General features: G+C 42.0%; 1 protein-coding gene and 2 long non-coding RNA genes across 3 annotated transcripts in view; 2 read left to right on the forward strand and 1 right to left on the reverse strand.

Annotated features, from left to right (window-relative positions):
* LOC113010730 (Fc receptor-like B) overlaps nt 1-26,814 on the reverse strand; it is a 192,557-nt gene that overhangs the window by 96,010 nt on the left and 69,733 nt on the right. The gene's annotated exons all lie outside the window — the stretch shown is intronic.
* LOC113011314 (uncharacterized) lies at nt 2,631-9,269 on the forward strand. The gene is made up of 3 exons (XR_003270517.1): nt 2,631-2,729; nt 2,987-3,088; nt 9,124-9,269. It is a non-coding gene; the product is annotated as an uncharacterized LOC113011314 (long non-coding RNA).
* Nucleotides 17,633-24,988, forward strand: LOC113011320 (uncharacterized). Its single transcript, XR_003270519.1, has 3 exons — nt 17,633-17,707; nt 18,567-18,665; nt 24,962-24,988. It is a non-coding gene; the product is annotated as an uncharacterized LOC113011320 (long non-coding RNA).

Here is a 26,814-nt window from a genome sequence, read left to right on the forward strand (position 1 = left end):
GAACAGCCGGTTCCACTTTCTTAATTCTTCGATAAGTCAGGTCCAAGCCAGCTCCGATCAGCAATCATGGTTCCGAATAGGTAGATATCTTCAGCACTCAGGCTCACCCAAGCCCAAACTTCTCGTTGAGAAAGGGGTGTCAATTGCATTTAGGGACCAGTTGATCAAATCCACAATTCCTCTTTTAGGTTTTAGAGAACAGACTGTGAGAGAATGTTCCAGAGAAAAGTGCGACCGCCTTCATCAAGAGCAAGAGCAGTGCAAATTTGCAACCCAATAATAAAATAATAATAAATATAAAATAAAAATATAAAAAAAATAACAAAAATAACAAAACTGAAAATGTGGCAGACCAAATCCACCCTCATCTTTAGACTTACATAGATGAGCTTTTGATATTCTATAAGTTTTCAAGCCCCAGACAAATGATAATACCACTGAGATGATCAATTTGAAAAACTGTTTATTCAAAAAGATTTAGGGAGAGAAACCATTTTAATTGCATTGATGCGTCCCACCAAGGAACTAATAACTAATTAGAAGCATAATAACACCCAGGTATTTCACACTGTCTATAATTTTAAAAGTTAAAGTTTTCAAAAAGTCAACATCCAGGTTTGCAGTTAAAGTCACAAATTCACTCTTCTGCCAGTTAATTGTATAACCTGAGATTTCCCCAAATGACCTCACCAGGTCTAAAAGTACAGGAACAGATCGCTCAGGATTCGACAGGAACAAAATAACATCATCACCGACCTAAGACCCCTTTAGTCTTTAACAGGGTCTTAGGTCAGTGCATGTTAAAGTAAAATTCACAGGGATGGGATAACCCAAGGTTTCCCAGGATAAACTGGCCCTAAGCATCACTGCCTTCTTCTGATAGTGCATCCTGGAGTGCTATTATCCTTCTGGGAATATTTTATTTTCATAAATAAAGGCAAACAGATCTGCCTCTACCTGCATCTATGAGTTGGAGGTTCTTCCATTTGGTATCACCAATAGCAAGGCCCAAAGCAAAGTGTTGGATTCAGTGGATGGACTCTGCCACTCAGACACTTTTGGATACAAATACTGCCCACATGATCCCCTTGTACCTACATGCACTAAATAATATCTATACAGGTCTTTCACATCTCTGGGCTTCATCCTTCCCTTTATCCCTGAGGCCAAGATCTCAGTGGAAGACATGTGGAGGAGACCCAGAACGTGGGATTGTCCAGTGCTGTCAGAAGCAGAGCTGCAGATGTGGACTTGAAGGCAGTTAGAACACCTAAAGCAGATATCCCTCCCTGACTGCTATATCAGCTCAGTTGCTTTTATGTGTAGAGAAGACCAATGCGAGACAAGTAGATGCCTCATATCTAACTGCATGATTAAGAGTGGCTCCAAAGAATCAGAAATCCATGCCAAGCCAAAGTTTTGCAGCACTTACTTTCTCCCCTCTACTGAATATTGGGCAACAGAGATCCTATAACAAGCCCAGTGGGCCTCTGAGGAAACATAGTGGAAATCGTAGGTGTATGATGATTCAGGGCAGAAGGACACTGCAACTCGGTAACATTGGTATGATGGTAGACTCTGTCTAGCCATGAGCACTTTGGCCAGTGAGCCATGTCACCACCTTGCACCTTGGTGGCAGGCAAACGTTTTATCAGGACTGATAATTCACCCCAAAACCTCAAATACACACACACATACACATTATGTAATTGTTCTCATGTCTCAAGTATTTAGTTGTTTACTTTTAGTAAATAACTAAATACAAACTAATTTTAATGCAACATTATTTTCACTGTTGTTTCATCATAAGACAAACATAACAGATCATCAGTTTTTCACTTTAACCCTCACAGCTCGTCTGACTGTGAGTCCCAGCAGCTCTCAGTTCTTTAAAAGAGACGTTGTGTCTCTGAGCTGTGAGGAGGACGACAGCTCTGCTGGATGGACTCTGAGGAGAAACACAAGCAAACAACAGAGGACTCAGTGTGGAGATGGGTGGGGAGAAGTAAATGGTTCTTCATGTAACACCACTGTTTTCCTACTGGACAGTGGAGTTTACTGGTGTGAGTCCAGAGAGGGTCCCATCAGTAACATGGTTAACCTGACAGTCACTGGTAAGCTGAGTGTGTGGAGTTAGTGTTGATGAAGCTGTGTGTAAATGGATGAAATGCTGTAGTTTGTCTCTGTGTTGAGGTGGATCAGTGATCCTGCAGAGTCCTGTCCTCCCTGTGATGGAGGGAGATGACGTCACTCTGCTCTGTAAAACAAAGACCACTCCCTCCAACCTCCCAGCTGCTTTCTATAAAGATGGCTCCCTCATCAGGAAGCAGCCTACAGGTCACATGACCATCCAGCATGTTTCCAGGTCTGATGAAGGCCTCTACAAGTGTGACATCAGCGGTCATGGAGAGTCTCCATCCAGCTGGATCACTGTCACAGGTGACACACTCACCTGTCTGTGTTTCTGCAGCTTTCAACATTCACAATGTGACGACAACTTAATGACTGTGTTTGCTTTATTTTAGGGGAACACACCACCACACCTCCACCTACATCCACACCTCCACCTACATCCACACCTCCTCTTGGTTCCACCTCCATCACTCTTCCTCCATCACTCTCTCCTCCTGTTCTCTCTGTGTTGTCATCTGTTGGATCAGCCTGTGTTGCGGTTCTACTGGTGTTACTGGTTCTGCTGGTAAGACGATGTGTTCACAGTAAACCTGCAGGTGAGTCTCAGACTAATAGAATAAAGTTCACATTCATTATGATTACACAGAGACAGCACAGCAATGTACTGTAGGTACTTCCTGATCTTACATCCATGGTTTTATTTTGCTGAATAATCTACACAGTCATTATTTCTGGACATTGTAAAATGTAGAAATGATTTTTCTAAATAATTTCCTTACATTTTTAACAATTAAATTCTGTACAGTACATTAAATACAGTAAATTGTTCTTTTTTTTTTTAAAATAATTTCAGAAGGACAAGAAAACACTTTAGAAAATGAAGTCATTGATGACATCATATACAGTGAGATCAAAACATCACACTGTCCGCAGCAGCCAATCAGACAAAGCAGAGGTAATATTGGTCTCGTCTTCTTTTTGTTTGTTTTTGTAGTAGCTTCCAGGGTGGGGACAAGATTACTTTGGTTTTTGAAGTATATACAAATTTAAATATTCCGTAATTTCAGGAGACTGTGAAGACATGAGATAATGAATAAAGAAACTATTTTTGCCATTTCTTTGTCACAAGTGGGTACCTCCACCTGTTTTCAAAGTGTTGTAGGGGATACCATTTCCCAATCTAACCAATTGTCTTCCACTTACCCAGACACTGTGTTAACCACTCCACTAAGGAAACAAAGACATTTTGAGAAAGCTATTACTATGAAACAAATCTAAATAATGTTTTTAAATAGTTCTCAATCAACAGTTATTTTTGGAAACAAATGAGCAACATTATGACCATTTCAGCTTTTTGTAAAGTTATCAGCTAATGTTAGCTAGCTTGGTTTTAAATCCGCTTCCGTGAACTGTATGGGAGCATCACAGAGACACAAACATCCTAGATGCTAACTCACCAATACTGGAGCTCAGTGTTCTTGTACAATTTACCCCAAAACAGCCATATTACTGTACAGACTTACATTAAAATGCCCCCAAAACCTCCAACAGCACAGCCACAGTCTCAGGGATCCAGTTTTGGGATAATGAGCTGAGGTGAAGGCTAACAGACAGCTAGCAGCTACAGGCAGCTTTCCCTGCCAGTCAAAAGGCCACGCCCCTAATAATGCAAACGTTAAGCCTTAATGTAATTACAACTCTGTTGCTTGTGAAGCTCGCACACAAGAATTTCACTCAAATGTGCTGTACCAATGTACCTGCACATGTGATGTGACAATAAAAGTGATTTGATTTGATTTGGATTATAGCAGGCAAACCTTGAAATCTTTCTGGGATTTCCTTATCTGGGTGACTCAGGAGGTAGTCCACACACTACAACACGACAACCACCAAAGGGAGATCATTTTGACTCCATCCTGCAACAGTTGCAGCACTGCTACTTTTCTACTCTAGAACAGTAGAAAACCATTTCATAAGTAGAAGTAAGCCTACACATTTTAACATCACATTTGGAGCCTCAAGTGAACATTTAACATTTGTGAACATTTGACATTTATTCAATTCAGTTCTGTTGCATCTTCAAAAATTAAAAATGAAATAACTGAGACTTACAATGGAGTATTGTTGCAAATGGTTTACTGAACCTTCTTTTCAGCGCATGTACAGAACATCAGTATCCATTTTCTACTGCCTCCTACAGGACACACTCTTCTTCCACTTCCTTACAACATTAATGTAACACAGAACCAATACTGCCTCTACTGGCATTACCATTGTAACGACACACTCATTCTCATTCTGCTTCTTTCAGATGAATAACAGGAACTTAGGATGTAGGTATCTATGAATAATAACTATTATGCATACTCATATATTTATATAACCAACTAATTTCTTGATGCGATACCACAAGTTCAAAGCCTTTATTGTCATTGCATTTGGAAATGCAACAGAATGTGACATAACTGAACGATTAAACTTGTTTTTAAACCTTGTTTCGGAACAAAGTCGCAAACAATTATAATTGTGTGTCCACAAGAGAATTCGTACATGCACCATTTATTGGCATACATCCATTTTCTCCTGCTTCTCTTGGTCCAGACTGCAAAGATAACAAGACCTCTCTCTCTGGAGCCACCTCCTTTAACTCTTGTAAAGGAATTCCAAGCCAAGCCAACAGAAAGACAAAATCTCTCACAGAGAAATTATCTCTCCACCATGTTTTGAGTTTATTCCAAGGTCTCAAAGCCTCCAAGGGAACAGCCAACTTAGCAATGAAGATACAGAACATGGTCCAGTCAAACTCGGTGTCCCCAGCTTCTTTGAACAGAAACATCTAGGTTTGATTTCTCTAAAAGGAGGACAGATCAATTTATTTAACTGGAATAACTAAGTAATAATAAGTTACCTCAAGGGCCAGTGTTTATCCACTGGAAACATGTTGCTTAAATATGATGATATTAAGAAGGTCCGTGGTTGGGCAGCTCATGGGATTCATCAGTGTACAAATTAAAACCTCCAATTAGAATCACTTCACCCATTTTAATAATACAAGTCACAAAGTTAGGAAACCCAGTTAAAAGTGACGCTGTTGAGGTGGATGATCAATAAGCTCAAACACAATAAAACAGCTTTAAGAGGAAGAGTGGAAAAAAAACCTGTGGAAAATATATAGTTCAGGTACTAGAAAGAAGATCTGTGTTCCAGCCTCAAATAGTGCTCCAGGTGATGACAGCTGATTGTTGTCAGGTGTGTGGGCCAAGGGCAGGAGCCCACAGTGAGCTCCGCCCAGGCAGAGAGAGAGAGAGAGAGAGAGAGAGAGAGAGAGAGAGAGAGAGAGAGAGAGAGAGAGAGAGAGAGCCGGGCAGGCATGGAGACCATGGCTGTATCCCAATTCAGGGTCTGCAGCCTTAAAGTACGCAGCCCCAACGATCCTCAAGGACTGCGTACTTGAGGATCGCTAAGGCCGGAAGTGCGAGGCTTGTGTAATGGGACGGTCTAGCCTCCGTTGCGCTGCCCAGGTTGCCTAGCAACCATGATACTAACAGCTGGAAACGTGTCATACAGCTTTGTTTGACAGAAATGAAGGAGAAAATCATTTGTTCATTTCTTTCTTTGTTGCTACATGAGCTTTGATCATTCTCTGTAGGATTAAGCTCAGCGATTGAACGGCGTATATTTTAAAGTAAAGGCTTTAAAACCAAGTTAGTACAAACGTCACTAATGTCACATAACTTTGCCGACATGTGGCAACAGTAATGTTTTAATGTTCTTCGTTATTAAACATTTGCACATAAATAAGTGACATAATATTCAGTACTTACTTAAAGTTTACTCTTCGGCCCCCCCTCATCCACCGTTTTTTTTTCCGGCAAAATCATCCACACCCACCGCCGCACTATGCATTCTGGGATATGTTGGGCCACGAAGTCTACACTGCCACAGCCTTAAAATTCAGGGAAATGAAAGACGCATTTCAGGGCCGCATTTCGAGCAGCCTTTGAATTGGGACAGCCTTCGGCGCGCCGCTGTAACGTAATCGGCCTTGAAATGCGTACTTTAAGGCTGCAGACCCTGAATTGGGATACAGCCCATGACACATGGCCTGACATGTAAGGAGTTCCAGTTTACATTCACCAGCCACTTTTGTGCAGCTTACTAGTATGTGGTTGGACAAAAGTTTTTATTTATTCTAAATAACGTTATTTGAATGTGTCACTGTTACAGGTAACAGGAAGCATCCATGGACAACTATACATGTGTCCGTAGGAGATGCAGCTTGTTGGTGCTGAATGAGCCGTCGTTATTCATTCCACTTCAGACTTTATGACAGATATGTCAGATCATTACATGTTCTCTCGTCACATAGACAACTGCTATAATAATAAATCTACAATGTTCCAAAAGAGTGGTGTAATCAGCACTACCTTGACTTGTGACTAGTGATCGTATATCTTAAATGCCAAAATGAATGACACCCCTCCCCCCAAAAATAACAGCTTATTTGGTTTCATCATTTTCACTTTAAACTTCTGCATGACAGTCCACGCTTTAATGATTCCAATTATCTATAGGAAGCCTTCTTTAGTTTGATGAAGAATACTCAGCTTGTTGTTAGAATACGTTTGCTTTGTGCTCTGTGGTGAAATGTGTCACTTTGCACTGAGAGAAAATGGCAGCTTTGTGGTTGCTCACCTTCAGTTTTCACACAAACATCACGCAGATCGTTGTCATCTGTTAGCGTTTCTCTGCAGAGGTGTTAAGAAGTTGTGAAAAACTGTGAAAAGCTTCTGATGTTTGTAAAGGTTGGGACTTATTTTCTTCATAAACAAGTATAAATAACATTTTGCTATAGCAACTATTTAATACTATTCCATTACTACTACTATTGTATCTGCAGTAACTAGGAAGGCACCACTTATGGACAAACACACATCAGATCAAAGAGGCCCAGAAGTAGGGCTGCTCTTTAACTTTGAACAGTGCTGAAAGTTAGTTGGTAGCTAAGCCAGCCTGACTCAAGCTCAGGATATTAAACTTCTAATCTCAGAAAGAAACCTTCCCAACACTATCTTTATCTGCACACAGGTTCTTATCTATATAGCACCAAATCACAACAACAGTCGCCTCAAGGCGCTTTATATTGTAAGGTAGACCCTACAATTATACATACAGAGAAAAATAGAAAAGCAAGCAGTGGGAAGGAAAAACTGCCTTTTAACAGGAAGAAACCTCCAGCAGAACCAGGCTCAGGGAGGGGCGGCCATCTGCTGCGACCAGTTGGGGTGAGAGAAGGAAGACAGGATAAAGACATGCTGTGGAAGAGAGACAGAGGTTAATAACAGATATGATTCAATGCAGAGAGGTCTGTTAACACATAGTGAGTGAGAAAGGTGACTGGAAAGGAAAAACTTGATGCATCATACGACTCTCCCAGCAGCCTACATCTATTGCAGCATAACTACGGGGGAATTCAAGGTCACCTGGTCCAGCCCTAACTATATGCTTTAGCAAAAAGGAAAGTTGTAAGCCTAACCTTAAAAATAGAGATGCTGTCTGTGTCTTGAATCCAAACTGGAAGCTGGTTCCACTGAAGAGGGGCCTGAAAACTGAAGGCTCTGCCTCCCATTCTACTTTTAAATACTCTAGGAACAACAAGTAGGCCTGCAGAGCGAGAGCGAAGTGCTCTAACTGGGTTATGTGGTACTATAAGGTCATTAAGATAAGACGGGAACAGATCATTCTAGACCTTGACTGTGAGGAGCAGGATTTTGAATTACATTTTGCATTTAACCTCAATGGATGTGTCTATGAAGGGCCAAAAGGCTTTTTTCTTGGGGCCAGCACTGGCTTGCCTCCTCCTGTGAGAATGCCCACAATCCCTTTGGATGTCCCAACATATCCACCCTTTTATGAAGGTCTTGGCTGTCTTCACACTCACTGGCCAGTGGCAGTCTATCGACTCCACCTTTCTAATTAGAAGCCACAGTACCACCTGCTCCAGGATCTAACTGTAGCATGTCCGTTCCTTCCTCAGCCATTCCCGTTTGCAGCTCCCTGATTGCTACATTCTTCATCTTTTGTTTGTAGGAGAAGGGTCACTTCCCCACTTTCAGACAAGAGCTGCAAAGGTGGTGACAGTAGTTCTTGAGAATAGCCAAAGTGATCCAGCACAGCATTATGGACTTCCAAAAGATACTGACAGTAGGCTGAGCACTGGTATCTGGGCCTCCCGAGACAGCAGAGGAAGTAACCACACCGCCCATTGTGCTTCCAGACATTTACATGCCACTTGCATGGCCTCAAACAAGCCTAGAAATCACTGTAGGTAATCTGCAGGGATACAATGTGCTACTGCCTACTCTTGATGCTCTGCCGTGATTTCGGCCAGGGCTTGCACTGGCTGTACAACCTCAGTCCAACATAGTTCTGTGTGTTGGGTGAAGTTGGGCACCACTGTAGTACTATGTTGCTAGCGTGAATTCCAGACACAAAGTCAGAGTTCATGTGTTTTATTTTTATGTTGCCACAGTTTATAGCAATTGTCTTTTCAGACATTAACTTGATTAGTTCAGCAACATTTCAGCGTACTCCAACACACACACACATTAAAAAAAAACAGTTATTAGCAAACAATGAAGATATTTCGTGCATCACAAGTAGCCGTACGTTTAAGTATGAATGCACTTGTACACTCAAAACGGCAGGTGTAAGTGGAAATAAATAATTTGGGATTGGCATGGTCCTGGTTTTGTAGCCATGGTTCTGAGTTGAACTTGTGAATTTTTGATTATTATTGAGTCAGTATTTAAATGTTTGTTTATGATTTACATTTATATCTTCATGCATTTCCTTAGTATTTTGAGTCTTTAGTCCTTAGTTTTAGTTATTGATCATATTAGTTTATTATTTCTCTCAGTATTTTCTGTTGCTTTCCTTAGGCTCCCTGTTGTTTAAACTGTGTGTGTGTGTGTGTGTCTTTGTACTCAGACTTTAACCGAGAGCCCGACGTTGTCTACTCTTCAATGAAGTAGTCCACGGGTCCAACCGCTGGTGTCTAACTGGTCCCCCCAGCACCACAGACACAGGATATGTACATGCTAAATAGATTTGTATGCAGATTTGTGTGTATTTTGCGTAATGTCTTATCTTTTATCTGCGTTTTTAAAGTGTATTTTGCTGCAAAATCAACAGTATGGTTACAAATGTTTTTAAGTCCTCAGTAAGATCACTGTTATTTATATTTTATTCATGTTTGTTACATCTTGATCTTGTTGCTGAAGTAGCAATTTAGTTCCTCTACAAGATTAATAAATGTTTGTTCTCACTTGTTTTCCATGTGTGTTTCTGTGGGTTTTGCCGAGGTATCAGATGGAAAATCTGACTTGAGTTTGCTTTGGCTAACTGACACACCTCTATTCAGTGCAGAAAAGTGTGAGACTAAAGACAGCAGAAGTGTCACTCGGTAGTTTCAAATGACACTGAAAAGCTTCAGTGTGTTTGATACTGATATCTGACATTTTGCAGCTGTACTTTGAAAATATGTTGGTATAGATGTGACCCGTTGGAAGTACTACTTAATTAGTAAATGAGCCTCAGCAGGGCTGGACTGGGACAAAAAATCGGCCCGGGCATTTTGACTAGAGACCGGCCCACCAAAAATGTGACGTCATTCAGGGGTAAGACCGCAAAGGATTCTGGGAACTTGTGGCAAGAGGTACTAGCGCATGCAGGCTTTCAATTGAACTCAGTTACACAGCGATAAAAAGAAACACAAAAAATGGCAAGAAGCTGTTGTATTATTAACTGCAATAGCCGGTGTTGTGCCAAAAAGTGATTGTCTGCCAAAAACTTATTGCTCGTATTTAAATTGCTATAAGTAACTTGTTGGGCTATAATATGTGAAACATATGTCAAATGCATCCCTCATGGATGACATAAAGTCATCTCTCCATCTCTCTCTCCTGCTCTTTTATTTCTCTCTCTTGCTCCATCTCTCTCTGCAGCTCTTCTGTCTCCTCTGTCACAGACTTCTCCACTTTTGATGATAAATCAGCCTGGTGCAACATGTAAGGATTGGCACAATTTGTTAAGATTTTGAGGAGTTTGAGAAACTAACCTTAAGCATAAAATAAAATTTACTATCAGTAACTTCATAGCACCCGCCCAGCAGTATATAAACTCCGTCATGCTAGCTAGTACGCAGTACCAGTTATTCTAAGCGACTGTAAAAAGTCAACACAACGAAAACAAACTACAACTGAACTTGGTTCATATGTGACACAGATAGACAGCAGGTCATAACTCTGCCACTATGACCGGCCGCCTCGGGTCTCTCCTCCTCTTGCCTCCCCTTTCCCTTATCCACCTGCTGGCCTCCACCACTTGCTGATGTTGCTAAATCTGTGGAAGCTATGCCATAGCTACCGCCAAACAATTCACTTATTTTTACACATTTGGCAGCGTCTGCCTGAAGGGCTTGTTTCTTTTTGGCCCTAATCTTTTCTGCACCTTCTTTCCTTTTTTTGTTCTCCATTTTCTTTAGTTCATCTATAAGATTGCTAAACAAGGGGGAGGGTGCATCCGACCTCCTAGGCTGTAATTGGTCCAGCCCAGAGTCGATCATGACCAATTGGCCAATCCAACACCTTTCATTATTTATACCCTTCCAAAAAAAAAAATCGATCGGCCCGTAGAAACAAAAAATCGCCAGCGGCCCACCGGGCAAATGCCCGGTATGCCCGATGCCCAGTCCAGCTATGAGCCTCAGGAATATAGTCAGTTGGGGGTTGCAGAGAGGTGTGAAGAGCTCTGGTGGATGGGGAGGGAAGGGCTTCTGAATCAAACCTGTTAAACTGTTTTAATTTGGTCTACTTTCCTGGTCAATACAGTGTTATCCACACAGAAGCTGATATAGTCTGTTATGCAGGTTGTTAGGCTGGCTGGATGGGGGAGTGGCGTGTGCCTGGCGGCACTCTCGATGGAGACACTGAAGACAAGATACTTCAAACAGATCGTGAGAGCAGCTGAGAAGATCATTGGAGCTCCTCTTCCCTCCATCACGGATACTTATAGCACCTGTTTCATCGGCAAAGCCACCAGCATTGTGGAGGACCCCACACACAGTTTCTTCCCCCAAGCCGTCAGATTCCTGAACACTCAGTGACTGGAATGACACACACACTCGCACACCTCCATACTCATGACTACCAAGCACTTAACTGCAGTCTCTCACTCTCATACACACACACACAGGGAGAGAGAGAGAGACTAAGTTACTTTTGCACAATACTCAGCATTTTGCACATATCCATTGCATCTTGTGATTCTATCATCCTGTTCCATCTAGTGTTGCTGTGGATGGGCTGTGAGTACTCAGACTGCTACAGAACGCAACATGGAGGCCTGTTGACTTTTTCTTAAAAGTGGGTGAAATGACACTCTCTTCAGTTGACACAGGATACACACACACACACACACACACACACACACACACACACACACACACACACACACACACACACACACACACACACACACACGCACACACACACACACACCCTCCTACCCCTCTCAAAACACCTCCAATGCACATCCTTTATATGTTGTAAGGTGTGAAGATTCACGTGCTCTCTGTGCTGAGGTGTTTTGTTTTTCTCTGTTCTCAAACTGTTCTCATGTGACAAATAAAGGCTTATTCGTTCATTATTCATTAATTTATAATCACCCATAAAGGAAAATGAATGTTTTTGTGTGTTTTTGTAATGTTTAGATGAATTAACCTTTGGTTCAATCAAACTGAAGTCAACACTGTGTTGGAAAATTGATCAGCTCTTCTTTAGTTTATTAAAGTTATTACAACCTGATCTGGAAATCCAAAACAGTCATAGCTCAGTCATACTCGACCAGCATACCGTGTCACTATCTGTAGTCTGCGGTTCAGGTCTGTTCATGTGTCTCTGCACAGCTGTAATTAAAATGTGTTCAGAGGGCCTCAGTGTCTGAATGGTTCCAGTTCAGCTCCATAACAGCAGCGTCCCTGGTTTGATTCCTGTGTTTCAGCTCATATCTGCCTCTCTCACTGAGGGGGACGTCCACTACATGGACATGGATTTGTTCATCAACCAAACTACAGATCACTGAGAGCAGAAAGGACTTCATTCTCTTTCCTTTTTGAAATTCTTCATTTTCATTTATGTGAAATAATGAATGATAGAGAGCATCACTGATATTAAATATAATCAGACTGTGTGAAAACATTTCTTATGTATATATGTTTTGCTTTATAGACAACAGTGGATTTTCTGTATACACTTATGTTTTCCTGGTCTTTGTTTGCATAGAAGCTTTAAGCCACTATCTTTTAATTTCAGGGTTTTTTACACAAAGGAAAATGTTTGTGTTGTACTTCAGTGTTTGAACCAATAGAAAGCTGGTGCTCAGAGGAAGAGGGCGGGCTTTACTTGGTGTCAGTGACAGAAATGAAAAAAAGCTCAAATGAGTGAGAAGGACGATGAAGGAAACATCTGTGCTGTGTCTGCTCTGTAAGTAGAATCTCTGTGTTTGTTTGAATTCTTGTACTTTGACTGTCTGCTCTCCTGATAACTGATGATGGAGGAGAAGACATGAAAAACAAATCAGGCTGAATTCAAGTTAAGGAAATAAGGATAAGCTGCATTTGTCGGTTGCAGCTGCCTGCAGCTGAGATGACAGACCTAGTCAACCATACATACAATATACAAACAGTGGGGAGCAAGGCTGGACTGGGACAAAAAATCGGCCCGGGCATTTTGACTAGAGACCGGCCCACCAGGATAAAGATTGAAAATGTGACGTCATTCAGGGATAAAACCGCAAAGGATTCTGGGAACTTGTGGCAAGAGGTACTAGCGCACACAGGCTTTCAATTGAACTCAGTTACACAGCGATAAAAAGAAACCCAAAAAATGCCAAGAAGCTGTTGTATTATTAACTGCAATAGTCGGTCGCATGACAGCCACGGGAAGCCGACGGGTAAAGAGATCGTTTTTTTTTTTTATCGGATTACGTCGTTGAAGTGAAATTTTTTAAGCCATGTTTCCGAAGTAAGAGCCGACGGATGGTCTGGATATACCAAATATAACGTCCCAGAACTCTCCAGCTCACATGTTAGTCTGCTCCAAGCATTCCCACAAAGGTCAGAGTTTTGTAGTAGTTAATACGTCATTTTTCTTAACATAATTGGTGATATAGGTTACAAGCAAGTCTGGCGCTGAACAGAAATTGTCGCGCTATGCTCCTTTGTTTATTGTGCATAAATAGTGAATTGTCCTGACACAATATTGCGTTTCGCTTCTGTTATTACCATGGTACACTGACAAAACCATATACTTTTATTCACAGGATAAAACAGTTGTTTTGTATCACTAATTGTCCATTGCGATTACAACATACAATATTATTGTCACTGCTACATTTCTGTAATGCTACTGTAACCGGTTTCTGCTTCATCCCGCTGCAACAGTTCGGCCCAAACAGACTCCTTGACTCTGCGTTGTGTAGTGTTTTTAAAAAGACAAGGAGTCTCTGATCGATCGTTGCCACTTTATTTCCTGAATGGAAACAACGGTGTATTATCAGTGCACAGGCTCGCCATACACCACTCCGCACAGCACACTCTCGTATGGCTACGGCAGACTGGCAGCGATTACTGCAGCAATATTACAATTTCTAATATACAATAAAATAACAGCAACAACAAATGATGTACCTGAATGGAAACAACGGTGTATTATCAGTGCACAGGCTCGCCACACTGTACCCATCCGTCGGTAAACTGTACCTGGGCTTGTTGCAGTGACCTGAAGTTACTAAACTTCATGAGTGTATGCACTCACTCCAAGAAGCGTATAATTATAAATCTGAGCGTGGTGAAAGTTGGGCAGCACGCTGACGTCTTTTGTCCACTCTTTCACTCCTTTGATTTTTTCCTCGTATCTTTTCTTTGTCTTTTCGTCGAGTCTGTCTTTGTACGGACCGGCATTGTTCTCCTTTTGTTTTGTACATTCCTTTTTTGTGCGGCAAAGAAAAAAAAAGAAGGTATTGGAACCGGAGAATGAACGTTTTGCGGTGCTGCAAATATTTGCATTTGATGCGGTACTTGGATTGTTTTGCCACGAGTTCCCGGCATGCAATGCGCGAAAATCACGTGATTGTTAAACAAGGGGGAGGGTGCATCCAGCCTCCTCGGCTGTAATTGGTCCAGCCCAGAGTCGATCATGACCAATTGGCCAATCCAACACCTTTCATTATATATACCCTTCCTAAAAAAAAAAAATAATAATAATAATCCATCGGCCCATAAAAACAAAAAATCGCCAGCGGCCCACCGGGCATATGCCCGGTGGGCCGCTGGCCAGTCCAGCTATGGTGGGGAGACAGGCCTGGCTAAGTAGCAAAAAAGGATAGACAATGAAATATGTAACACATAGGGGCAATTCAGGAGAAAAAACAAGGATTTCTGCTCATAATGACTCCCCTGTTGGCAGAAAACAAAAAAACCCCACTCCATAGCACACAAAGAAGCACAGATATCATGGACGCTGCTACCTCATCGCGCCTCCGGCTGAGCAGCTGTCCCTATCAGGTGGGAGGTAAGCGTGGGAGGAGGCATTGGATCCGTAGAAGGGAGGGCAATGGTGAGGCCGTATCAGTATTACTGTGCGTTTGTTTCCTGAGTTCAGCTTGAGAAAGTGTCCTTTCGCCTATTACTCAAAGACCAAAAGTCCACGGCCTACGCAGGCGGCCTTGAGGAATAGGGCAGAGAGTCAGTTCAGTCTCGTTATCCTATCTTTTGGAAGAATGTTGTTGTCAACCTTTAAGCAGCTGGTGCCGTCTGGGGTGGAGGTGTATCCGCATGAGAGATGTTGGTTATGTGAAATAGGGTGAACAAACTGCATTAATTCTTCAGTCGTTTTAATGTCCATCACTGGTCTTCAGGTGTATCTCTCTTTTGGAGAGCATGTATCAGAATTTCAGGAGCAGGACCACGCTTCCAAACACGCTCCTTCCGGCTGTCATCTCTATAGGCTCCCCTAGTTCTGCAAGCTGATCGTTCTCGTTTACGTGCCCCACCCTCCCTCCCTTCGTCTCCATTCTTCAACTGCTTCACTTCTATTTAGTAAATGTGGATCTGCCAGGCCCGGGAGCCATCGCCAGTCCCCTTTTGAGCCCTTCCCCAAACCACAGCTCATTTCATGTCAAAGCATCACTTTTTCCTACTAAAACGCTGTCAAACAGAAATGAGGATGTTGGCCCAGCTAGTGAATTAAGAGCTGTGAGCTCTTCCAAGATCTTTCCCATATTTTCGTTCAGTAAGAACAGTCTGAGCTCTCACCACTCTTCCCACACTTTCGATCATAGTTGCAAGCCAGGTGGGTTTTCAACAGTAGTTACAGCTTTCTTCAATTTCTGATAAGCCAAGCCAGCTCCAAACAGGAAGAACCCCGTTATCATGGTGCCGAATAGGTAGATGTCTTCAGTATCCTTGATAGACAGTCCCGCCAGGAACACAACACGTCACTTCTGACACCTGTTCATCATGTATCCAGCAGGGAACATCCCTCCAGGATACTCAGGTGCTCCTGCACCTAGGCTTCTTGTCAATAGAGTGTCAATTGCATGAAGGGACCAGTTGATCAAATCCATAGTTCTTCTTTAGATTTCAGAGAACAATAGCGAGACTGAGAGGCTCTATCAGCGTTAAAAACACCACGAGGACCAACTGCAGGTCTGAACTGACTCTTTATCTTTGCTCAGGAGTCGAGGAAACACAGCAGGCAGTGAAAAGATCAAATCATTCACTCATTATATCAACACAGCTGTTTGTGTGTTTGTCAGCTCTTTGTGTGGAGTTGTTCTTTATGTTCACCTCGAATCAACCTGAGTGTCATTTCTCTTCAGTTCTGATCTCACTGCTGAGCTGCACAACAAACCGAGGTCAGTAACCTTCTTCTGTCACAGTTTAAACCTGAGAAATGCTCACTGATATGACCTGATTGGGTTCATGTTTCACAATGTAGCGCACATATAAAGTGATGAAATGAGGATTCTGCAAAACATTGATTTTACCATTTTATCACATATAAAATTATAAGTTTTTCATTTTAACCCTCACAGCTCGTCTGACTGTGAGTCCCAGCAGCTCTCAGTTCTTTAAAAGAGACTTTGTGTCTCTGAGCTGTGAGGAGGACGACAGCTCTGATGGATGGACTCTGAGGAGAAACACAAGCACACGACAGAGGACTCAGTGTGGAGATGGGTGGGGAGAAGGTGCTGGTTCTTCCTGTAACATCACGGTTTACCAATCATACAGTGGAGTTTACTGGTGTGAGTCCAGAGAGGGCCCCATCAGTAACATGGTTAACCTGACAGTCGCTGGTAAGCTGAGTGTGTGGAGTTAGTGTTGATGAAGCTGTGTGTAAATGGATGAAATGCTGTAGTTTGTGTCTGTGTTGAGGTGGATCAGTGATCCTGCAGAGTCCTGTCCTCCCTGTGATGGAGGGAGATGACGTCACTCTGCGCTGTAAAACAAAGACCACTCCCTCCAACCTCCCAGCTGCTTTCTATAAAGATGGCTCCCTCATCAGGAAGCAGACTACAGGTCACATGACCATCCAGCATGTTTCCAGGTCTGATGAAGGCCTCTACAAGTGTGACATCAGCGGTCATGGAGAGTCTCCATCCAGCTGGATCACTGTCACAGGTGACACACTCACCTGTCTGTGTTTCTGCAGCTTTCAACATTCACAATGTGACGACAACTTAATGACTGTGTTTGCTTTATTTTAGGGGAACACACCACCACACCTCCACCTACATCCACTTCTCCTCCTGCCTCCATTGCTAGCCCTGGTTCCCCTCTCATACCTGTGTTGTCATGTGTTGGATCAGTCTGTGCTGTGGTTCTACTGGTGTTACTGGTTCTGCTGGTGAAACAATGTGTTCACAGAAAAGCTGAAGGTGAGAATCAAACTTCCTGCACTTTTATGTGTGCGGTCGTTACTTGATGCATGCTTGCATGTTACTTGACTCATTTTTAGAACTAAGCCCAATCTATTCTTTCCAAACACGGTAGTGTTGCCAATCCCATTGGGGTCATACAAAGAGATAAAAAGCATCAGAGGATGTCTCTGTGTGGGTCATACAGAGAGAACTCAGGAAAAGCGGAGTTAAGGAATGTATAAATGTTCTCTTACTTATGAGCAAACACGTGTCTCCACTACAAAGGGGTTACCACCACCTAAACAGTGGATATAGGGTATGTGAGCAATATGTCTCTGCACTGTGCTGCATGGAGCTCAGTTTATCAATTACTTACCTCTCTGAAAATGTGACATTGCAGCCATGGAGTTTTCTGTTTGTGCAGTAACAAATTTCTTAAATGTAATCTCTGTTTAGATATTTAATTGAACAATTTTTTTATGTTGAATGATTTCATCAGATCAAGAAGAAACCGAAGATGACATCATCACTCATGTCAAGTACAACATCAAAACATCCAGTCATCAACAACAACCAATCAGACGAAGCAGAGGTAATTTTGTGTTTTCTTCATGGTGAGGTTCAGACAGTTTTAGCTCCATGTTATCGTAGTAAAGATGGGGATCATTTTACTTGTTGTTTTGTTGGATTACTGCGTTGGACAATATGGTTGTCTGTGGTGACTGATTCACCTTTGGAGCCTCATGTGGACATTAGAGTAATTGCATTTTTTGTCAGTTTTTTCCATCTCTGGAAGTTTGTTTGATAGTTTGATTAAACTTTATAGCACAGAACCTCACCCATATGTGGACAAGTTTTACCAGTTTGGCTGCTAAATGGTTAAATTTGCTTCTAAGGACTTGGGTGTCGACTGAAGCAGTCGACAAACACACGGAGCAGCAACAGCGGCCAAGCCGAACACAGGCGCCATGTTGCGTGTCAACCTCCGTGACATCTCATTGATTCCGAGTAAAGAGGCAGACTTAACAGACAACCTCCAAATGCCAGGAAATGTTGCACAGAGAGAAATAAAGCTGCAGAGAATCAGCGGAAAGCAGTTTTGCCCAGACGTCTTGCTTATTAGCATGTTCAGAGCTACTGAATCCCTCTGTGTGTGGGTCATACAGAGAGAGGCAGAACGCAGGCAAAACAGTACTAAGAGATGTAGAAATTACCTCTTCTCAATGTCCAAACACAGGTCTCCACTACAAAGGGGTTACAATCTTACAACCAAACATGTACAGTACATGCTGGCTAAGTCTGAGCACCATGCTCGATGAAAATCTCAGTTTATCGAGTAACTCTGTGATGTCCAAATTGTGGGGATGGAGCACAGTGTCTGTGCTTTCTTAAATGTAATCTCTGTTTAGATATTTAATTGAACAGTTTTTTTTTATGTTGGATCATTTCAGCAGATCAAGAGGAAACTGGAGAAGATGACATCCTGACTCATGTCAAGTACAACATCAAAGCATCCAGTCATCAAAAACAACCAGACAGACGAAGCACAGGTAATGTTGTGTTTTCTTCATGGGGGTGGGGAGGTCAAAGATGAGGGTCAGACAGTTTCAGCTCATTGTTATCATAGTAAAGATGATGGTCCGTGTACTTGTTGTTTTACTGCACTGGACAATGTGGTTGTCTGTGGGAACCAATTCGCTTTTGGAGCCTCAAGTGGACATTAGAGTAATTGCACTTTTTTTTCCAGTTCATTTTTTGGCTCTGGCAGTGTCACGGTTCTGGGTCAAATTGACCCAACATTTCGAGTTCTCATGTTTGGGTTTGATTTTGTATTTTTAGTTATTTTCTTGATCTATTGTCAGGAGATGATGATGATGACGATGATTAGTATTATTTAGTATGTTCCAGCTTATTCTGGTTTAGGTTTAGTTCTGCCCGTTTAAAGTCCGTGTTTCTTAGTCTCCGTCTTTGTGTATTGTTTCCTGTTTTATTTTGCCTTTGCTCGGTGTCGCATCGTACTCTCACGTTAACTGTGATCTGTCTGCCTGCTTAGTTCGGTTTTGGATTCTCAGTTTAGTGAAGTTCCTGTTCTGTTGCTATCAGCAATAAAGTCTTGTTGAGTTTACTTTTGCCTCTGAGTCCTAGATTTTGGGTCCTTTCTCCCTGCCTGCCTGCACACAGCCAGTTTCTGTTTGGTAGCCCATATTTAAGACAGGTATTACCAGTTTGGCTGCTGAGTGGTTAAATTTGCTTCTGTGGACTTTGGTGAAGGTTTACAGTGGGAACATTTATGCAACATGGTGATGGTATTTAAAAAAACATAACATCGAGATCAGGTGTGCTCATGGTGGTGTGGCCACAAGTATATGTGACCAAGTGGTCAACAAGGGTTATATCAAAATAATACAATGACAATGCCACCAAGGGGTATTTCACCCCCAGTTAATATAAAATCTCCTTAAAAACTAGAAAAGATACAGGTTTAAGGACTCAACACCGAGGCAGATTGGCTCCAATATTAATATGTCATTTATTTGTATTTATCACAATTAAACAACAAATAAAAAAGATGAAATCTGACTGTGGCACAGCCTATTCTTTAACAGTGTCCTGGATTACATAAAACCATACATTGAACTGGACTTACCAGTAGCTGAAAACCACACAAAAATGAAGTTTACACTCCAGGTGCTGTACAGCAAAGGAAGTGTGGAAAATAACCACCACCAAAGGTCCCACAGCTACTGGTGTGTGCACTTTAATAAAAAAAACAACACAACAGTCATAAAGTTAAAAGTCAAAGAAAAACTCTAAAAGGAACCAAGCTTGTTGCGCACAGTCAGGAGACAGTGTACATTTGAATATTTAACCTGTCCACACTACACCGGTAGCACAGTGCTTGTTGCAGGCCTGATTCGAAGTTCGGGTGCGGTGAGGCTTAAAACTTTTGGCCGCTTCACTCAAGCTGAGCAATAAACAAAATATGTGCACTTTAGTTCCAGTTAGTACTCACGAGTCCAATGAGTTTGTTAGTGGGGAAATCAGAAACGGGCAGTTAGCAGTTAGTTCACCAGTAGTGAAGACAGTCAGGGGCGAGAAAACAGTAGGGTCCATCTGGGCAGAAACCTCTCTCTCCCTCTCCTTTGTCCGCTCTCTGGTATGTTGTATGCTCTGTCTATTGAACCGATGTTACATAATGTTAGGTGTTCTATTGCTGGTATGAGTTTAGCAGGTTTTAACATGCTTTTTAACCTATCTGCATGCTGATGATGTTATTGTTTTTGTTAGAGCGAAGCTCTTGCAATAGGGGGTTGGCGCACTGGACTCCCGCAACTTCCAGGTGGTTTGAAGTGGAAAAGGGGTGGTCTAAAGTATTTGGGTGTGTACTTGGGGGATGAGGATATGGTAAACAAGAACTGGGAAGGGGTGTTGGGGACAGTTGAGGGGAAATTAGGGAAGTGGAGATGGTTATTACCCCAGATGTCATATAGAGGGAGGGTTTAGATTATAAACTACCATGGCTGGGGCGACCATGGCTCAGGGGGTTGGGAAGCGTATCTGTAACCGGAACGTCGCCGGTTCGATCCCCGGGTTCTCTGTCCTGGTTGTTGTGTCCTTGGACAAGGCACTTTACCCTACTGCCTACTGGTGTTGGCCAGAGGGGCCGATGGTGCGATATGGCAGCCTCGCTTCTATTAGTCTGCCCCAGGGCAGCTGTGGCTACAACTGTAGCTTGCCTCCACCAGTGTGAGAGTGAATGAGTAGTGGCATTGTTATAGATGGCCATTTGTACTTCAGATCTATGTTCATGTGACAGTTTTGTTTTTTCTTTTCTTTTCCCTTTGTGACAAAACTTGTGATGTCTTGATGTTTATTTATTGGTAAAAAGTGTGTTGTTAAAAATAAAAGTCTGTCTGTCTGTCTCTGTCTCTCCTGACATTGTCATCTTGGAAGATGTGCCATTAGGTAACGCAAAAAAATCCACTTATGTAAAAACTGGCCCTGACCAAATTTTTTTAAATAATGAATTGCATTTATATAGCACTTTTTGACACCCTCAAAGCACTTTACAATTCCACTATTCATTCACTCTCACATTCACACACTGGTGGAGGCAAGCTACGGTTGTAGCCACAGCTGTCCTGGGTCAGACTGACAGAAAGCGAGGCTGCCAACACCAGTAGGCGGTGGGTGAAGTGTCTTGCCCAAGGACACAACGACCGAGACTGTCCAAGCCAGGGCTCGAACCGGCAATCTTCCAGTTACAAGACAAACTGCCAACTCTTGAGCCACGATCGGCCACATAACTTTGCTAAAGCGGCCCCAATCCTCAGTACACAGAAAACATGATGGTGTCACTTCAACAGTAGCTCTTTTTACGCTAATGTGCTCATTGTACAGGAAAATCTGGGCTTATCAGATCACATGACCTTTGTCCATATTGGTCCACGGTCCAATATTCAATTCCCTTAACAAACTAAAGCTTTCTTTTTTGATCAGCGTCTCCAACAAATGGTTTTCACAGCTGTTTAGTCTCAACCATTGAGTTCTCTTTGCACTGTGCATGTGGAAAAGATTGCCAAATGACATACACATAAGAATCACCATCCTGATATCAATACTTTTGCCCATACGAAAAATGTCGTGAACACACTAATATTTCACCAGTGTTGTAACATCACATGTCGTTAGCGTAGTCTGTCTGTGTCTTCCCTCTGCAAACAAACATGTTAGAGTTGGTTGTGATATACAGTCTGCATAAGTGTTTATTTGCATGACGCACAAACACACAATTGAAAGGTACAAATGTGCATGACACGAATTCAAACGTGCTGCAGATGTGTGTCACCAGTTGATCTGGCTGTAGGCTGTGGCACTTGGCCAGAGGTGGCGCTGGTTGACTCGACTCCATGTTGGTGCACAGAGCAAACTGCTCGCTTTAGTTGTGGAGCAAAAACGCTGAATTCGGTGAAATAAACCGTGCGAGGGGAACGATAACGACGACAAGGGTCTCCCGATCGTTTACTCTTGCTGTCCTGTGAACAACAACGGCGTGGTGTTACTTGTTTGCTGTTTTCGCGATCGCGTCGCGCATGAGGATATCACCAGGTAAACTCGCCACATTTTTAAACATTTTGTTGTTCAACAGCATCAAGACTGACGGAGTGTGTTTGAGACAACCTCACAAGTGTCACAGATGACACATTTGGCGTTTTTTTGCTGGTTTGTCGGTAGCAGCTCCTGAAACACAAGACTGCCACACATCTGTTCGACCAACGCCAGTTGATCTAAACGCCAGTTGATCTGGAACACCGGCAGTTCCGAAGTCCCACTCTCCAGCTGTGGGGTGACGCGCCGACGGCGCGATCGTCGCTTCCTCCCAGGCAAAACCTCTGGCGGGCCGGGCAAAACCTCCGGCGGGCCGGGCAAAACCTCCAGCGTCCGGCTGGGTTGGGAAGCGGTAGCGGCTGGTGGGTGTAGGTGAAGTTCGTGAAGGATGAAGTCTTGCACGAGTGGGTGTAGCGAGTCCAATAGCCAGGGATAATCCGTGAGCAGCTGTTGCAGTCTGGCTTCCAGAACGTGGAGGAATGCCTCCCCTTCATGCTCTAGCCACAGGTTGATTATGTTTGAGGCGGAGTTCGTGATGAGGTCCTGAAGCTCCGTGGGTGGGGTGAATGCCGCTGGATCCATATCTGGCTGGTCCGTACTGTCACGGCGAGTGAGATGAGCCGTGTGGAAAATAAAGGAGGATCCAAACGCAGGCACTTGTATGGGTGTGAGGGTGGTTTATTAAACACAAAAAGGAAATGGACAAACGGCGAACGGAGCAATGACTAAACTAAACTGGGAACAAACTAACTACAGAACACGAACCTGGACATGAATGAGAGCGGGCGGAAACAGATGATGGTTGACTGCAGGGAAACACACAGATGAAGCAGGGTGGAAACACAGACGGACCAGCAACTACAATGACGGAGGACACGACTTAAATACACAGAGAAACACGGGAATTACACACAGGTGGTGGACATAGCTGGGAATAATCCGTAAGACGAGACAGAGGTAAAACTGAACACACTCACATAAGACGCAGACCTTCACAATAAAACATCACACGCAGGCTCGACAGAGAGACAGACAGGAAATGACATATGAAACTAAACCCACATCTTAAACCCAGATAAACAGAAACATGGAACTCTAATAATAGACATCATAAACATCATCATCATCAACACAACAAGAGAACAAGAAACAATCCCTGATGCAAACTAAAACCAAAACATAATAACCTCAAACATGAAATAACAAAAACATGAAACTCCACATACTGGGTCCAACGGACCCAGACCCGTGACAGAATAATATCAGACTTTTCATCTCTCTGTCAGAAAAAAAGGTTTCATGGAAAGTTGACCGGTTTCTTTAAAAGAGAGATGGACAGGAGAATGTAAGGTTGGTTACACGCTCACCTATCATAGGTACACTGATTCAACTGCTCATTAACACAGATATCAAATGACCAAATCACTCATTTGATTAGCTTATTTACTTTCCACCTCGTAGGCCCAACAGCCTACCTGACTATTGTTGTTGACCAAGTCCATCCCTTTATGACCAGAGTGGACCCGTCTTCTAATGGCTCCTGTGCACCACTGCTCACTGAAGCCAGAGCACAGTTTCTGTGTCTGCAGACTCACTACTGATCAGTACGGCTGCGCAGAAATGTTTTGTCAGGCTTTTTTTTTTTTAAATGACAAAGTCATTAAGTTGGTAGCAATGAGGTGATGTCATGGGCGTACATGGTATTCACTTAAAAGTCTTTTCTTTTTTTAGTTGTTTTTGTCATGTGGTTGTGGGTTTCACCTAGTGTCTGATGGAAAAGATGATTTGTTTGAATTTGACTGTGGCTAACCGATACACACCTCTGCTCCGCAACCACAGACTAAAATCAGCAGGGACATCATTCAGTGGGGGCAAACTACAAAGAAAAGCTGCAGTGCATAATTTATTTGTGTTTGAGACTGAAGAGATTTTATTTCTTTTTATTAGTCCCTCAGAAACCGATCAATAATATCAATGCCATCATTCCAGCTTTTGATCAGCAGCATCATTTCTTTACATTGCACGCTAAACATAACTTAAAATGCTGCTGCTACTAACAAATTGTCTTTACATGTTTGCAATGTGCCACAAATGACATAGGCAAAAGTAGGAAGTACAAGTGATATATTTCCTTGTAAGCTAGGCCTTTATTTTATTGTTTGATGAACTATAAATGAACATGTGACTTATCCCAGAAATCTTTCAGGAACACATCACCTAAACCAGCACAGAGTTCCTCCTGTTAAACCTCCCAGTAACACTAGAAACTGCTCCCATCTACTGGTATAACCTGGTGTTACAGCAGAGCAGCTTTAATAACGGCAACAATTTAACCTCTTAATGTCGACTAGGTCATCACTTACAGGCAGGGTTAGGGCTTAGTTCATTTTCTCGACATGCTAAATGTCCCAATTCAAATCATTTTTTATGTTAAATAGACAAAACTATTTTGTATTTCATCTGATCTCAGAACCGTCCAAGTAAGCATGAAATAGTTGCGAGGGAAAAGAACAAGATGAATTCCATCGGTCCCACTACAGAACCCTCTGGAACTCCAAAACTACACATAAAGAAAGCAAATGTGTTTTTCCCCAGTATAATTTTTGAATGCACTTTCAGCTAAAACAAACTAAAATGGCTCAAAGAGGATTCCTTTTTTTTACTGTGCTGCAATTGATTACTGGATTATTTGTGCCATTAATTAGTGTCAACTAATTTTTATTCAATCTCCGCACAGGATATGCTTGTGAAGATGGAATATGGGGGAGAGCAGAAGTGCGTTGCAGTTCCACAAAGTGATGAATGAAGGACATGCATATTGTATTGAAGAAATAAGTGATGAGATGCTGTTATTTGCATTTACCATGTCAGACCTTTTGATAAACAAAATTCTAATGAAAGTGAGAACATGTATAATGTTACATCTTCCAGAAAATGTTTTGAAATTGTGGTGCACAGTTCAGAATAAATGTTTTTCAAAAACCATTGCATCTTTTTAGTAAATGTTTATTTCCAAAAGAAATTTCTAGAAGTTCAGAACAGTAAAATTCCTGCTTTTTAGAATGAATTAGAAGATAACTCTTACGTAGTTAAACTAAAATACTCTTTGAGAGTTAATATATAAACTCTTAACACCAAGTGTTAAATTATCAACTCCAGACAGATTTGGTGTTTAACACTAAATCAGAGTTAACGTACCAACTCTCCAAAAAGAGTTAAATTAACACTCTCTGGTGTGGACCCATATAGACACTTTAATAGTGTTGAAATCAAATCTGACAGTGTTAATTAGGACATGCTGGATTTGCTGTGTAGAATTGTTGTCATTTCCATAACCTGCCTACTTCCAGATCCAAATGAGCTTTTGTGGTTTATGAAGATGTGAAGATTCCTCTTTCTTTTGTTGCTTTTTATTGTTCCACTTGCACACATTTCCACTCCCACCGCCGACAGGGATGAGGTGAATCATCTGGCTGACTGGTGGGACACCAACAACCTGCATCTCAACACAGAGAAGATCAAGGAGTGACAGGAGGAATGCTTACCCACATCCACCCATCTATATCAAAGGTACAGCTGTGGATCGTGTGAGCAGCTTCAAGTTCCTGGGTGTCCACATCTCCAAGAATCTCACCTGGATGACCAACTGCTCCAAGCTGGACAAAAAGGTCCACCAGCGCCTCTTCTTTTCTGAGGACTCTGAGAAAGAACCACCTGTCCTCAGACATCCTCGTGAACTTCTACCAGTGATCTTTCGAGAGCATCCTGACTAGGGATGGGTATCCTTTAAGTTTTATCCGATATCGATGCCAAACCGGTACTTTTGAAACAGTGCCGGTGCTTATATTATATTTTTACATGCTGTAGTGCCATTTCTGGGAGCATTTCAAGTTGATATACATCAATACAACCATTATAGCCCATATTTTAATAATACGTATGCATTAAGTGCATAGTAACTACATAAATTGCAAAAAAGTGTAATAAACTACAAAAAATTTGAAAATCATTTTTGTTTTTTTAACATATATTTCTAGTTAGAGAAATTTAAGAGGCTTATCCCTCAAAACTGTAAATACAAAAAAGTTGCACAAAATACTTTCCCACCACAGGAAATTTTGATTGATTGATTGATTGAATCTTTATTTTGAACATGTTGAAAAAGTATAAAAAAATAGAATTAAAAGAGACAAATGAACAAAGCAAACAAAAGGAAAACGAGCAACCACAACTCCAAATAACGTCCATGTTCAAAAAGGAGCAGGAAGAAGCATAAGCTTATTTAATCCCACCCCTTTTCCACTATCTAGTATCAATAGACTACAGAAATACCTCCTTGCAATTACATTATATGTTATGTGTAATTTTTTTATTTTTTTTATTTTTTTAAAATATATACACATATATGTTTCTATCTATCCATACATACGTATATACACACATACGCACATATACACATTTTCAATAACCCCATTAACACCTCAAGGATACACAGCCTACAATTATATATATATATATATATATATATATATATATATATATACCCATACCAACAAACCCGTGCATGCACACACACATGAAAATATTAGA

The sequence above is a fragment of the Astatotilapia calliptera genome, chromosome 3 (genome assembly GCF_900246225.1).
Source record: "Astatotilapia calliptera chromosome 3, fAstCal1.2, whole genome shotgun sequence".
Lineage (NCBI taxonomy): Eukaryota > Metazoa > Chordata > Actinopteri > Cichliformes > Cichlidae > Astatotilapia > Astatotilapia calliptera.